Raw genomic sequence first — 16,338 nt, 5'->3', positions numbered from 1 at the left:
GGTTTTTTATACAACAAAAGGGAGATAATTATTGACAAAGGTTCCGGTTTTAATGTAGTAGCAAGGACTTTATAAGGGAGAAATTTTGTATTCTCTCCAGAATACAATAAAAATACACAATAATAATTATATTATAAAAATCTAAAATAATGTAAATGACTGCTAATATCCGTAGTGTAACTATTATGTGACAATAATGGACAGATACTGTGGATGTATTGTTTCTTTTAATTCCCATAAGATCCTAACTAGGTAGTTATTATTATTTGACATTTTTGACAATAACATGTTAAAACTTACAGAGGTTAACTTTCTTAATCACAGACTCAGATATAAGAAGGGAAACTGGAATTTAAATCCATTACTGCACCATTTAAGCTTTTATCCTATATATTACACGTTTGAAAATAAAAAGATGCAAGTTTCAAGTAAAACATGATTTTATTTTTTTTTTTTTAATTTTTTTTTGTCAGATCATCTTTTTATTTGAATATTTTCTTTCTTAGGCTTCTAACTCAGCCAGCTGAGCACTCCACAGTACCGGTGTTGATGTCGTCTATGATATGATGAGGGTGCCGGCCATCCACATTGCAGCCCACAGACTGGGCGGTCCCCAGGATCTCTTTAATGGTTCCAGAAAGTTCTCTGGCTAATGACCGATCCCGCATCTGTCGGGCAATATTGACAATCTCATCAAAAGTGCTATTTCCACTGTGTTTAATGTTTTTCTGCTTCTTTCTGTCTCTTGGTGGCTCCTGGAGGGCTTTGATGATCAGGGCAGAGGCAGAAGGCACCACCTCAATCTGGGCCTGTCTTTTCTGAATTGTCAGCTTCACAGTAATCCTCAGACCCTTCCAGTCACCAGTTGCCTTGGCGATATCATCACCCACCTTTTTCGGAGACAGACCCGGTGGCCCGATCTTTGGGGCCAGGGCAGACATAGCGCCGACTTCGCCACCGGTGCACCCAGATACACGACTTTGACCTCGTTGGGGTCGAGCTTGGGCGGCATGGTGGAGGCGGCTGGTGTCGGATGAACCCGGATTCAGGACGACCGAAGAAAGTTGCACCGTAGCCTCCTCCTAGCCAAAAGCCGAAAGACCGGACGTCTCTCGACCACGCCAGATACAGTCAGGCAAACATGATTTTTAATATCTGGCCCAATTAGCTTTTCTTTTAAAATTTTTAAAGTAAGTTTAGATGAGTGGCTTGTAAGGAAATCTATACTCCTTGAATACACATAGTTTTTAAAAAATATTAGGTAGTTTACTTATTTCCAAGGTGATTTTTCTATGAAAAATCACAACAAACTAGATGTCTTTATAAAAGAGAAAATCATTCCATTTCTGGAGGCTAGAAGTTTAAAGTCAAGTTGTCTATAGTGTCAGGCTCCCTTTAAGAGCCCTAAAACAGAATCATTCCTTGCTATTTACTAGCTTATCATGGCTTTCAAGGAATCTGTGGCACTCTTCGATTTGTTTCTGAATACCTGCAATCTCTGAAACTGCACAGAACCTTCTTTCTATGTATATTTTGTTTGTCTTCTCTCTCCCTCTCTCTCCTCACTTGCTCGCTCTGGTTCTGGTTCTCTCTTTCTCAATATTGGTCATTGAATTTAAGGCTCATCTAAAATTATAATCACAACTATCATTATTATTTTTTACATTAGAGGCTCTTTTGTCCAACTTCTATTGCAGGGTCCTCTAGAAGAAGCTAGATCATTGAAAGATGGGAGGAGAAGGTGTGGTGTTCCACCTATACTAGGAAAGTAGGATTCTTAACACTCAGGCTTGCTTGGAAGGGTACAGTGTGATTTTAATTTGAAAGCAAACCTTTGCTGATGTCAAAAATATGGTATAGAATTTTATTCCCTTAGAATGAGTCATTATTGGTAAACTTTTAGATGTTTCAGCCAAATACACTACTTCAAAACAATTTAAAGTGACACAGGAGAAAACTGCAAAAAATGCTAAGATACTTTAAATTATGTTTTAAAGCTGGTTTTAAAATAGCCATACATGTGCCAATGCTGTGAAAGAAATGGAATTTTAGTATTACAAAGCTGAGAAATCCATGCTTTTAGTTTAGAGGTATAAGATTGAAAGGTATTCCAAATAGAGTTCATGTATCTATAGGGAAAGTTATATTTTTATTTTCATCAACTTCTTACTGAGATTAGTATTTACTCAATACATTTTGGCTGTGAATGTAAATAATAAGCCTTATTATTATTATTATTGGGGGTACCAGTGGTCGAACTCAGGACCTTGCACTTGCAAGGCAGGTGGTGGAACGACTGAGCTAAATCCCCAGCCCCAAGCCTTATTATTTTTTATCTATGAATTTAGGTAAAAAATTGCAAAAATAATAGCAGTACTTGTCATTTTCAACTATAATAAATATTTTCATATCCAAGTACAGTAGTGCCAGATATCATACCATAAAATTTATATTCACCATTACTTCAAACATATCTATTAATAGATACATGGCTAGATCTTATTTTTAGTATGCTCATGATGAAATGTAGATTTTTCTATATCATTCATTCATTTTGTTGTTTGACTAATTTCAGTATATTTGACCTCCTTTATCATATGTATTTGTGAAATACAGATATTTGTATAAATCATGTATGTTCTGAAAATTTTAAAAGGGAATTCAAATAATAGACATGGGATATTACATTTAAAAAAAACCTGTTAACTAACTTTTAAAATTTTCATCGTATCTACTAACTGACTCAGAAATTTGTGCTTCCATCACTTTTCGTAATTCTGGTTGTAATTTGCTTACTTCTATTCACATTCTATTACCCTTTCCTATGAATGGTACACTGCAAGATGCCAAGATGGATACAAACTGTATGAAAATCAACTCTTCCTCCAACTGGGAATTGGATGAGGATACAAGAGGAATATTAATGAAAGACTAAGGATCTTCATTAGAAATAGCTTGCAACATTTTAAAGAAAATAAGTTTGTGTTCACAAAGATAGTCACATGTCAGATTAATGCATAAGTTCTGCCAGGCAGAAAAGTGAAGGGAGAACATTCCATAATGTACAGTGAGCAAATCATCAATGTGGAAAGTAAAAGAGATTTTTGGCTGCAGTTTTGTCTGTGTGTTTGGCAGCATGCTGCAGATGCTGTTGGAAGATTAGAACAATATCTTGCAGGCTTCAAATGAAAATGCAAGAGATTCGTCCTTAATTTTGCAGAAATTGAAGCACTGGGAAGTGTGTGGACATGTTATTGTCAGAGCTATAATTTAGGAAGATTAATCTGGTTGCAGAATATTGCCTTGGAGAAAGAACAGGCAGTAGAGCAGTGAAGAGGCTATTACAGTGACAAAGTAGAAATCTTCCAAAGGCTTGCATTAGGGTAATGCAGGTGAGGTGAACAAAATATGAAGGGCACTAAGGATATAGAATCTCTGTGATTTGGGTAAGTGATTAGGTAAGGGAGATACACAGAAGGAATGGAATTTGTATGACTAGTGCTGTTAAAAGACATTGTAAGGGAAAGGTGACAAATTCTATTTTAGATATGATAGGTTTGTGCTATTAGTGGCCTTTGGGCAAAATCTCCAGATGGAAGACTCAAACAGTCAGTTAGGTACACAAAACTTAATTTTCCACACAAATTAATATCAAGAAAGAGATGGGTTGGAAGATAGCTCACCTACCACGGGCGGGCCATGAGTTTGATTCTCAGTATTGCAAAAGATAATGATAGATAGATAGATAGGTAGATAGATAGATGATAGATAGATAGACAGACAGAAGTCCAGAGGAATGAGTATGCTTTGAATAAATAGATCTTTCCCAGTTAAGTACTCGGGCTTTCAACTTGATTAAAGGGTTGAAGAGACTTAGTTTCTTTCAATATTCCTAGTGATAGCCACATTTTTGCGATCTCTTCACATCTTGTGTTTGGTTTTAAAAGAACCAGTATTGCACCGTTACTTATAGAACTAGGCTAGAAAGTATGTTTAGCAGAAAATCTTTTTGGGCAACTTTACAGTCCAATTTGCAAACTCAAGAAACTGTGATCCATTTTCTCATCTTAACGTGCTCATCCTAGCAAATAGGGACAGGTATAGTGCTCGTTAATCTTCATAGTCAAGTCATCTGCTCTTTTGTGGTTAGAGGAAAATGATTTAGGGTAGTAATATGAAAGGAAATGAACTAACATGATATAAAAAAATGGTGCATAACTTGGAACCTTAACTAAGTTCCAAGTTGCTGCTGATTACTTTCCAATCACATTCTTTATTTGCAAATGCCATTGCCTCATGGCCACTGAGTTCTTATCATATTATTGCACCATTAATCATTATAGGAATGTCAATACAGCCCCAGGATAAACACAAACATGCTCTATCTTTCATTTGTGTCTTGCAATGTTTCTCCTTTCATTATCATAGTAGAGCTTGAATTTAAATAGCCACTTGTTTCTGAGTTATTTGAAAGTGCTTTATGATCACAGATGTGAGGTTTTCTGGGGAAGAAAAAGCAACAAGCACTTGAAATACCACTGGAAGGTGAAATTATATAACAATGTAAGATCTCTTATGTATTTGAATAATGAATTATTTAGGTTAAACACTTTACGTATGTGTTTAACAAGGGAGTAAAGTGCAATATCCTGGTGGGAAGAACAATATTAAATGAGCTCTTCTGGTCACTTATGAATATTAAGTGTAAGGACATTAAAGCTTTATAAATTTGTCCTAATAAAAATCAACTTAGATACCCTGACAATATTCAGTGGACAAATATTTACCAAGATTGCTATTTAGTTGTTACTATGTTAGGAACATGAGAGGTATTAACAAACAAAACAGGTAAAGATCATTTTTATCAAGAGGAAATGGGCACTAAACTGCAGATAAAAAGAATAGATTTGTTATATATCAAAAGATTATGAATACCATAAGGGAAAGAAAAGTCAAACTAGGTAAAGGGGATTGGTAATGCAGTGATGTTAGAAAAATTATAGTTTTAAACAGGTTGATCAGGGTAAGTCTAACTGAAAAGATGAGATTCGATGAAAGAATGAAAGCAGAACAGAGAAGTTTATAGATATGGGAGCTGGGGACAATGTTTCAGGTAGAGATTTGTCAATGAAAAAGTACCAGTTAAAAAATAGTTCATTATGAATTATACCTTCCATTAATAAATAGTTTTGCTTGTACATAAAAATTGTCTCCATTTAGCTAAAGAATTTAATCAAAGCTTTCCTCATGTTTAAGCTCTTTCATTCTAGAGTAGTAATTTGTAAACTATGTCCATGGGGCTAATTCTGTCCCACCACATATTTTTCTAATTTTTTTAGAAATAGCCACACTCATTCATTTGTATATTGCCTGAGGTTGCTTTCATTCTACAACAGAGTTTGTTGTTGTGATAAAGAACATTTGCCAGATGAAACCTATAATATTTAATATGTAACTGGTTATATGTTCAAAAAGTGATGAAATCGTGAAGGGGAGACCCTATATAGATCTAGCAGACAAGGGCTATGTCTTAAATAAGATATCATAAACTTGTCATCAATAACTGCATATTTTCTTCACCAGTTCTCCAAGATACAGATATTCCCTACTTATTTAACAACTGCTGGGACTTACAACTATGGTGCACTATTCAGACTTATGACCCACTGCTTGGGCTTCCACTCACATCCAAATTTTTAAAATTAATTTTATTGGTACATTTCAGGTATACAATATAATGACATTCATCATTGGAAATTTGCACCTTTACTTAGTCCATCTTGGTTCTTATTTTTCCCCCTTCCCCTGCCCTCCCTTCAACCCCTCCATCCCTTCCTATCTACAAAGGCTTTGTTTCCATTTGTTCTTTTTCTCATATTAATTCCACTCCCTTCTTTCTTTTCCCCTACCCCTCTCACTTCCCCCTCCCCTCTGCACCCCACATTCAAATTTATGATGCAGGAACATAGCAGCAGTGAGGCCTTATGGGAGCTTCTTCTACAGTATAATACTGTAATTTTGCTGATCATACTGTACAGTATTTTGCCATAGTTTTATCTTCTGTTATTCATTAAAGTACTCCGCATAAGAGTTATGCAAATAAAGGCAAAGTCATCAAGTTGCAGTTTCCTTTGACCATTTCTTTGTTCTGAATACTGAACATATATACTATGTACAATTCCTAATTTAGTGACAAGTTCATTCAATGGCCTAATTGCAGAAATAGAAGAATGTCTGTACTTAACTTAGTTAATCTTGAGTTTGTCTCAAAAGAAATTTACTTCACTGAGTCAAGGGGATCATATAAGATACTCACAAAGCTCTTAGAGCTTTCAATGATAGTGAACAGCCAGCTGCGGCAGGAGTGCCATGTGTTTGCCATGACCCTAAACCATGTGAAAATAAAAATAAAATAATTAAGTGTATTCATTTCCTATTGTTATTATAACAAATGTCCTCAAACTTAGTGATTTAAAGCAATACATGTTTATTATCTTACAATTATGGAGATAAAAAGTCTAAATTGCACCTCATTGGACTAAAATCAAGATCTTGGCAGCATTGAATTGCTTTCTGGAGATACTAGAAGACAATCTGTTTCTTAGCATTTGCTGTCTTTTAGAAGCTGCCTAATTCCTTGGCTGATGGCTCATCGCTCCATCTTCAAAGATGGCAGTTTACTATCTTCAAATGACACTGATACTGACTCTTCTGCCATTCTTTACCCTTGTAAGGGCCTTTGTGCTTACGTTAGAGCCACCCAGATAACCATATATCCTCATTGTCTTAAAGTCAGCTAATCAACTGCCTTAATTCCATCCATAGTCTTAATTCTTTTTGCATATCGCCAAACATATTGAGAGATTTAATAAAATAGGACCTGTATACATTTAGAAGGACACTATTCTACCTATAAGGCCCACAAAGTATCTTGTCAAAGTCCATTCAGCTGGTTTCCTATAAAGTTAAGACAAGGACTTGCATTTCTTGCTTTTTTGAACACTGAAAATTCTTCCAAATTTTTATGTTGCTCTCTGTAATAGAACTTGTCTGCTTAACTTGACAGAAGTCACAGTAGTAGCACATACTCTATGTACATCTTCATCAAATTGTAACTATTTAGTTTAAGCCTCTTTTCCATCACTGCCTCATTAACATCTGGAGAGACAGTAGAGTAAAAAAAAGTGCTGAGGTTCAAAGTCAGGGCCTTATGTTATATTTCATGCTGTGAAAATTCTAGACTACTGACTACACCTCAAGCAATAAAAAGAGATTGTTACCAGTGCTGTAGGATTTCAAAGCTCTGACTTGGGTCAGCTTCTTTTCCCACTTCTAACCAGGATCATACAAGATAGATTAAGTAATAGCCTCAAAGTATTCAAAACAGTTGTGTATTTATTCTGGACACTTATAAATATTTATTTCCAAAACAATGAGGCTCTTCAAGATTATGGAATAAACTGAAATTTACTTCCCCTGGCCATCCTATGGTCCATTTTAATACCTAATGTAAATCCTACATGGGCCCATGGCTGCACATTTAGGTCCATATGGTAGTGTCCTGTGGATGTAGATATGGTCATGTGATTGGGTTCTGCCCAATGGCATATGAGTACATTTTCATATGTAAATCATGGCCTTGAAAGAATGAGGTGCCCTGTGCTTACCCTTTTTGCCTTTTTATGTTGGGTTGTGTTGTATTCAGGGTTTTCAAGGAACTAAATTTACTACAGGACACATAATTTCTGTATTATATTGTAATATTCACCCAAAAAGTCAAATGCAGAGGAGTGCAAGATATCTAACCACACACTAGAAACCCAAAGAATCCAACCAAGGGCCTGGATCCCACAGCAATGTCCCACACACATCCAGCTAATGGCTTAGAGTCCAAGGCAATGTCCTACATGAGTCCCGCCAGTGGCCCAGAGTCCACAGCAATGTCTCATGGTTGTTGTATTGAAGATCTGCACAGGAAGGCCCAAAGGCCAGTGGTGGAAGCCAGAAAACCTGCGCCGGTGGGTTGAAAGATTTGTGCCATAAGCCTGAGGGATCTATACTGGAGCCAGGAAGCAATGCTTAAGATGAAGATTAGAGCTCCCCTGACAAGAACAGCAGCCAGCTACAGTGAGGACCGAGGTTCCCCTTCCAACGAGAACAGACAAGTTTGCATCAGGAAAACAAGCCATGGGAATCTAGAAAATCAACAGCCCATGATCTTCCCCTCCGTTTCTCTTTTTATCCTGTTGGCAACAATCCTCAGGTGGGCCTTCCATGCCCAGACCATGCTGATTCAGTTCAGCTGGATAGGCCAAGTTGACCGTTAGTTAATCCACCACAGGTTGACTACAGGTTTAGCTAAATGGTATCCATCAGGCTCTGAGTACCACATGTCCACAAAGGCAGATGAAAACTGCAGGTAAGGGGGTTCCTGAGCTGCTTTCCTTCTGTAATAGGCTTGAATGGTTTTGTGAGATGAAAACAAAGTTTTGTACTGTACGAGCCACTGCATGTTGAAGTTACTCTTAGAGAAGAAGCCTCACTGAATATTTACAGTGCAAGGCAAATAATTCCCCTTAGTAACTATGACAATTCCTATTCTAAGTTCTCATTATTCTGTGTTTAGATCTGCAGAGCAGCAAGTCAAGTTAAAATGGAAAGCTAGTAAATAAAGAAAAAAATGACGTTTGGAGGTATTTGATTCTTTTGAGGATGAGCAGCTTTGTGGAAAGGGTCATTGCTATTGCTCATATTAAAAAAAAAGTTACAAGCCTTGCAAACATTTCCTTATTTTAAAAGTTTTCCCGTTCCTACAAAATATGTATGCAATCTAAAAACTGCAATCGTGTTGGCACTATAAATGGAACAGAAGGAAGAATTAAGGAGAATCTATTCATAATTTTATATGGATCTGCTTTTGGAGCATATTCCCACCCCATTGCTCAAAACAAGGAATGATGTGCTCATATGGCTTTAGTTGTTTTCCAACTCCTAAACTCCAAAGGAAAGAAGTTAAAGACTGTATCCATGGTGCATTGCACTAGATAAGATTGGTGGACTAGTTTAAAAGTCACATGTCCATACTTTCAGCACTCTGGGAGACTGAAAGTGGAGGATCACGTGTTTGAGCTCAGTCAGGGCAACTTAGTGATCCTGTCTCAAAATTTAAAAAGAAAAGAAAAGGAACAGAGAAAAGAGCTGAGATGTAGCTCACCGTGAGGCTCCTGGGTTCAATCTCTAGGACTGCAAAAATCAAACAAACAGAAACAGTCTGGGAGACCCGAGTTTCAGTACAAGCTTTACCATCACTTTATTCTGTCATTTTAGGTGATAGCTTCACCTCTATGGCAATGTTTCATAATCTGCCAAATCACATCAAGCAATAACTCTTCCTTTCTGAAGTTGTTATGAAAATGTAACATATATTACACATAACAAAATGTCAAGGAGACTATAAATGTACACTAAGAATTAGTTGCTAAACTGTTATTAACAGCAGCAGTTTTAACATGTTTTCTTTACTAAAACCCACATTTGGGCAACTGTCAGAATTACTTAAGGAATGTTAAAATAAATTCAAATACCCAAGTTTTGACTCCAGAAATTTTGGTGCAGTAGATCTGGGTAAATCCTCCTAAATTATATTTTTCCTATATTCAAAATTTGAGTTTACTGTGGTCACCCGGTCTCCCTCTAGAATTTGCTCTACATACCAACTTGGAGATAGCATCACATGAGTAATAATACATCTCAATTTGCACGACTCACACACTAACGATACAAGTTTATATACGTCAGTGGGGGCAAGACCGGGCATTAAACCCAGAGACTTGTACATGCCAAGTGTTGTGGTTTCTAATGATGTCCAGCCAAAGCCTCAACAGCTCAGAGGTGGGGCTTAAAGAAGGAGGTTGGATTGTGAGGGCTCACAACTGACTTGCTGTTATGAGGTGGGATCTGGTCAGAAGAGGCAGGTCACTAAGGGTATGCCATGGAAGGCATTTTTCCTCCCTCCGTCTCCATAGCAACTCTCATCTGCCAGGAACCTTTGCTGTGCTGTAGTGCTGCGGTGGAACTTTCCTGTACAGAGAGAGAACACTGAGGCCTTTTTTCCCCAGGAATCACCTCTTTTCATGAGGTGCTGACTCAGCGGATTCAGATCTAAAGGCTGAGCACCAACATGATGCAGTTGCCCCTTTTTCTTAAAATTTTTGTGTCTTTGTCTCCCATAAATGGTCATACGTTGACATTCTACAGTCTGGTTGGTTATGATTTATGTGACGGAGTTACATCAGAACTACACAGAGGCTGATAGCCCTACGCTCTAAAAAATTCTTGCCATCAGGAGGGGTGCTACCACACTGCCTTGGAACTAGGTAACTATGAACTGAAACCTCCGCAGCTGTGAGCCAGAATAAACCTCCTTCAAGATGTGATAAGCTATGAATCTTTTATATATACTGTATTTTACAAATACATGTAATATTTAACACAGGTCTAAAAGAGAGCTAGGCCAATTTAAGAACTTTTAGTGTCTTCTTTTCCAATTTTTCTTTGCACAGCTTCACATATGGAATTTTCAAGAAACCCAATTTTGTATTTACTTATCATTAAGAATCCCACATTGCAGTATAAATTTCTTTCCAGTATCTATGCAGAACATGAAGAAATGAGAATGAAAGTGAACAACCAGTGTGTCTTGGAAATTTGGAGGCAACTAGAGATCTTTCAGAACCTAGATCAAGATAAGTACAGAGGATATTCTTCTTAGGTATGCTACAGAGCACTCTGATTTAAGGCATGACAGCATTATTACCATCTCTATTTTAAAAAGAAAGTCAAATTCTAAAGAAGCCTTTACAAAATCATAATGGGACAGTTTTTCAGGCTAATTTGGAAGTCCCTTGGATGAGTGAATGTGGAGTAACAATTTATTCATCTAGTTTAAGGATCAAAGAATAGATCTATCAAGTGTGGTCGGCTTTCCTGATGCTGAAACAAAATATCTACCACCCATAGCTCAAAGGAGGAAATGCTATTTGGGTTTTCTGGTTTCAAAAGGTGCAGTTCTTGGTCAGCTGGATTCAAAGCAGAAACATCATGGTGGAAGCCCTTGGTGGAGGATGGGACTCATGACTGCAGAGAAGCAGAGAAGAGGAACATTGCCAGAGAGGAAGATGCCAAGGGCCAAATACAGTGCCCAAGGTCACATCTAAACATACATTTTGAAATATACATGAACTATTTCTACCCTAAATCAACAAGTGAAAATGGTACTTACTGAAAATGGTGCTCCTTATGGCACTGAGAGGTTATGTGTCAAACCCGTCAAAGTGGACACACGACTTCAATTTGGCTGGTCTAGATCACCAATGGCCAGAGTATAATGCTTGCTATTCACTGCTATCTGGAAGCCACAAACATCTATCCTGTGGGCAGTTTTATTCTAGGACTGACTTCCCCAAGTTTGTTTGATCCTAGCCAACTAATCTATGTTCAGGTTCTTACTGATCTGCCTGTTCTTTTTTCCTTTTTCAGCTACTAACCACATCAACTCCACCTGACCTAACACCATGTTTTGTTGCATACATGTCAGAGTGAGTTTGGGCTTGATGTGCTTGATCTGGGATCTATAAGTAACCCAAACTTCCTAAGTAGTTGAGATAAAACAATTTACATAGCTTGGCTGTGAGAAAACTCAAACAGCCTGCCTGCTTCTGTCTTTGGTTCTGATGGGCTTGGGGCCTTTTCTTTAGGCCCCATCTTTATCTGTCTTCCCTGAAATTTCGTTTTAGTCAAATTAAGTACCATTTTTCTCTATTTGCTTCTCTTCTTTAATGAAGTAAAATTGTTTAAATACAGAGTCTTGGTGAATATATCTATGTAAAGAAAAGTTCAAAACCAACTTTTCACTCTCTGAATTCTTTCTAAATACTAAAATATAGATATCTTACTGAAGGCCATTTTCAAACGATTTCTGTAAAGTTAAAGCCATGATTATATTCTAGGTAATAAGATACAAAGAAAATCCATATTTTAAATAAATTGTATGGGTCCTATAACTTTAGCCTTACCTGCAAAACCAATTTAGCTAGCACATTAAATTATAAGACTACTGATTCTGCCTTCAGTTTTATTCTGAGTATTAGGCAACACTAACCTAGGCAACTTTAGTTTTAATGGTTTTCCAATGTATGGAAACATTTAATGTGATATTGTTTGGTCCTAAGAATGAAACTAAATGAACAACAAAGAGGATCTGAAATCATTATATTCTTTGTCACTTAGCAGATTGTAGTCTTGAATAAATTTCCTCAATTTTTCTCATTAAATCCATGACTACACTGAAATTTTTACTATCTTACAGGAACAATGTACTAGGTAAAAAGGAAGAATAATTCATGTATTTCATTTGAAAATTTTATCAAAAAATAGTGAAAAACTTTAATTATTTTTACAAATATGAATAAAATGTATCCCCATGCAATAAATGACATATCATTGCAACATAAATTCCATAAAATTGATTGAAATAAAAAGATAATGAAGTAAGACTGATAATACTTTAGTCATGTCTCAAGAATCAGTCATTATACTCTTAAATTCAGAATTGGAATTTCCAGTTTCCTCTACTGTTGGTGATACTGTAATCGAGTTCTCTTTTCAGGACCTAACTTTACTTTTTTTAAGAAATTGTTCTGGAATTTATATTAATATGCAGTCTATAAAATCTAAATAGCCCCCTTGATGTTCTCTAGATAGTAAATGGCACTCAGTATATATTGTTTCAGATTCCTTTCCTATTACAAAAATATGAATCACTCTGTGAGTAAGAGGAGAAATAACATGTTAAAGGGAAAGCTTACTAAAACTATGCTTCCCACTATATTTGACTTTTAAAACAGCAACAGAGAACAGTATCTAGAGGCAGTGGGAAGAAAGAACAAACATACCTGGAGAGAAAAAAGCAGAGATGGAAAGAAACATTCTAACAATGCTCATGTTATAATTCTTACTTTGCTTGAGAAGCCAGCTAAAACATTCATAAAGATGTTTAAGAGATCCCATGTATATTGAGAAGAAAATACGTGCATTTTAAAGATTTACAAAGTTTCCAACAATAATTTCTCCATTGACATCATTTCTCTCAGTGTTATATTTTTATTTCACTTTCTAAAGCTGATTCTGAGTTTTCTAGCTTGGTGTTTGGGCATTGTGATCCTGATTTGGGATGATCAGTAGCTAGATCTAAACCTTAGAAAGAAGAGACTTTTACTTCACACTGAAAGAGAGGCTAAAGAGAAAAAAGTCGTGAGACATTTAGAAAGAAGGGACAAATGAGAACGATCAAAACAGGTTTGGTTTTCTGCCTTGAAAGCAGCTAACAATAGACTAATTAATCCCTCTAAAACCATGAGCCAAAATAAATTTCTCATCATTTAAATTGCAAGTAACAGGTAATTTGTTCCAGTGATAGGAACATAATGAACACACAAAGTTGGTAACAAGAGTAGAGTCACTGTTGTCGCTATACTCAACCATGTGGTTCATAAACCTTCAGAAAGGGTTTGTATGAGAAACTGAGAAACATCTGAAGATGCAGGCCAGAAAAGCCCTAGAATGCTGTACGTAGAGATTGATGCGTGATTCTCGCCAGAGTTCAATAGACAAGAGCGCTGATGAAGTGTGGAAATTAAAGGCCAGGCTCATGAGGTTTCAGATGGGTACAAGAATTGTATCAGACATTGGACGAGGGACCATTAATGTTACATTCTTTACATTTTTCTTGAGTCATACAATTTTGTGAGAGGATGAATTTAAAGGTAGAGGTGTATCTTAGTTACATACTCTTCACTGAGACACAATACCCAACATCTACCAATTAAAGGAAGAACTGTTTAGTTTGGCTCACTTTGTAGAAATTTCAGTCCATTGTTGGCTGGCTCTAAGTCAGGGCTGCATGACAGAGGGCCCTGGCAAGAAAGGTTACTCGTGGCATGGCAGACTGGTGATCCCATCACTTCCCAAAACTTCTGCCTGTGAGTGCACAAGGCTGTTGGGAAACATCAAGGTATAAACCATAACAAAGAAAAATTAATTTGATGGAAGAAATTTTAAGGTCAGCCAGGATTTAAGTTATAGTATGGGTCCTGGTGACTGCTTTCAGCCAAATTTCCAAAAAGAATTATGAGCACAAAAGCAGAGCCAGAAGATGTATAAATTGTGTACCTTGGCCAGAAAATAAGTGCCTTACAGTTGGAGCCAAGGAGAGTTTGCCTTCTGAAGAGATTGACATCACTAAAAAGAATCCAAATACTTTGCTCCAGAAAATAGAAAATAGAAAATACCATGAGAGTATTTCAGGAATTGGCCAGATCCACCAATCACAGGTTTAATGGTAAAATTGGATAAACTCTTTTGAAAGACTTTCCTTTGAGAAGAGAACTCTAGGGTACCCTGCACACTCATGCCCACCTAGAAAAATGAATCTCAAGTTTATTTATTTAGGCACTCAGAGGCTGCTAGAGCTATGATCCACTGGGGCCTGACTAGTGCTCCAACTGGCAATAGACCTTAGTATTTTGCAAATTGTGATGATTCTGTAGGCATGAAGCATGCAAGACCTATGGATTCATAGAGGCTTCTGTACAGATTTAAGAGAAAGGCCTGGGTGGCCAGCCAATGTAATGTGGTAGGATGAAAGGATAGGCGTCCAGGAAAGGATAGTATATAAAACTGTGAAAATGAAGCCAAAGTGCAATGGAGACCACAGGAATTTGGAAATGCTAGGAATGGGTAACATATTCCAAGGTAAGTCACAGGTTTTGAGCAGAGCCAGCTCAGGAGAGAGGCATGTGGGCTGCAATCAGCAAGGTCATAGGGCCTGGACCTCCCACACCCTTTGGAGCTCACAGTTCACCACCACTTGCACTGGGTGCTAGACATGGAGCTTCATTATTTAACGTTTGCCCTGTTGATTTTCAATCTTGCTTTGGTCTGATTTCTTTTTGTCCTCTTCTTCTGTTTTGCAGTAAGAATGTCTCCTCTGTGCCATCAAATGTTGGGAATTTATTTTTAATTTTTATACAGGCTCACAGGTAAGAATTTGCCTTGAGTCTTACAGAAGATTTTGGAATTGGACTTTTCATCAATGCTAGAAATGTTAAAAATTTAATGACTTTTTGATATGAGTTAAATATATTTTGCATAGTAAGATGGACATGAGCCTTTTAGGAGCCAGGTACAGAATGTTATGGTTAAGATCTAAGATGTCCCCCATGAACCTCATGTGTTCAGAATTGGGGAATTTGGAAGTTGATTGGATTATTGGGGTTATATCCATTGGTAGCTTATTCCTCCGATTAATTCCTACTGAGGTGTGTTTTCAAAAGGTAGAGTCTGGTCAGACAATGTGGGTCACTTTGGGTGTGACCTGCAAAGATTTTTTTTCTTGTTCCTGTTTCCTTTTCTCTTGCTCTGTTTCATGGTTGTCATGGCTTGAGAAGCTGTTCTCCACCACGCCTTACTGCCATGCCATTTCTGTCTTGGAGCTAATCAACCATGGATTGAATCGTCTAACACTATGTGGGCAAAGAAGTCTTTCCTCTTTAAATTGGAGGTTTTCAGGCATTTTGTGCCAGCAATGTTCCCATTGTGATGAGTACCTTTTAAGAACTGTAAGTTGCTACAACTACAGACCCAAATACTGAAATATATATATATACACACACACACACACACACACACAAAGCCAACCAACAAAGCAACAAAAACAAAACTAGATACTGTGGTAAATGTAGACATTGAAAACCTGTGCACAATTATTTTCTTATTAATTACTGTGCTAGATAACAATTTAAAGCTAAAAGGTAGAGTGTCCTTTCAAAAGAGCAAAACTTACGCTTTTTTTCCTTGAACTCCTTTTTGGCCAGGTTGAAGCTTTGACCTTATATAATATTCTTCCCTAAGCCAAAGTGAGGGAGAAGGTATAAACTTTTTCACATTTTGGGTCACTGTTCCAGGTTTCTTAGTAGTTCCACTGGCTGTGCCAGACAGCATATGGAGGCTGGTGATGTAGGTGGAAAAAGAATTTACCAACAGTCAAAAAATAGAGAAAAGACAGGAGTTTATTTAGATCAGAGTACACTGTCAAGAGGGACAGTGGGGGATCTTCCAAGAGAGAAACTCTAAAGTCAGATTGAGGGATTGGAGTTCTTAAAAGTGTAAATAAGAATTAAAATGATTAAAATGAATAATTGATAATTTGAAATAGGAAGAAAAGGTACAAAGAGGTAGAAGCGGTGGGAGGGGAAGGGGAAAGGAAAGGAGGGAAAGGAA

The 16,338-nt window shown here is 37.0% G+C and overlaps 1 pseudogene; it reads right to left on the bottom strand.

Annotated features, from left to right (window-relative positions):
- Positions 1-483: 483 nt before the first annotated feature.
- Positions 484-1,103, bottom strand: LOC101700075 (large ribosomal subunit protein uL11 pseudogene; annotated as a pseudogene).
- Positions 1,104-16,338: the final 15,235 nt, after the last annotated feature.

This window comes from Heterocephalus glaber, unplaced genomic scaffold, assembly GCF_053883595.1.
Source record: "Heterocephalus glaber isolate CG9 unplaced genomic scaffold, H.glaber_assembly_v1.0 deba00000594, whole genome shotgun sequence".
In the NCBI taxonomy this organism is placed as follows: Eukaryota; Metazoa; Chordata; class Mammalia; order Rodentia; family Bathyergidae; genus Heterocephalus; species Heterocephalus glaber.
Note: the sequence above shows the minus strand (reverse complement) of the source record. Positions and strands in the feature narration are given on the sequence as shown.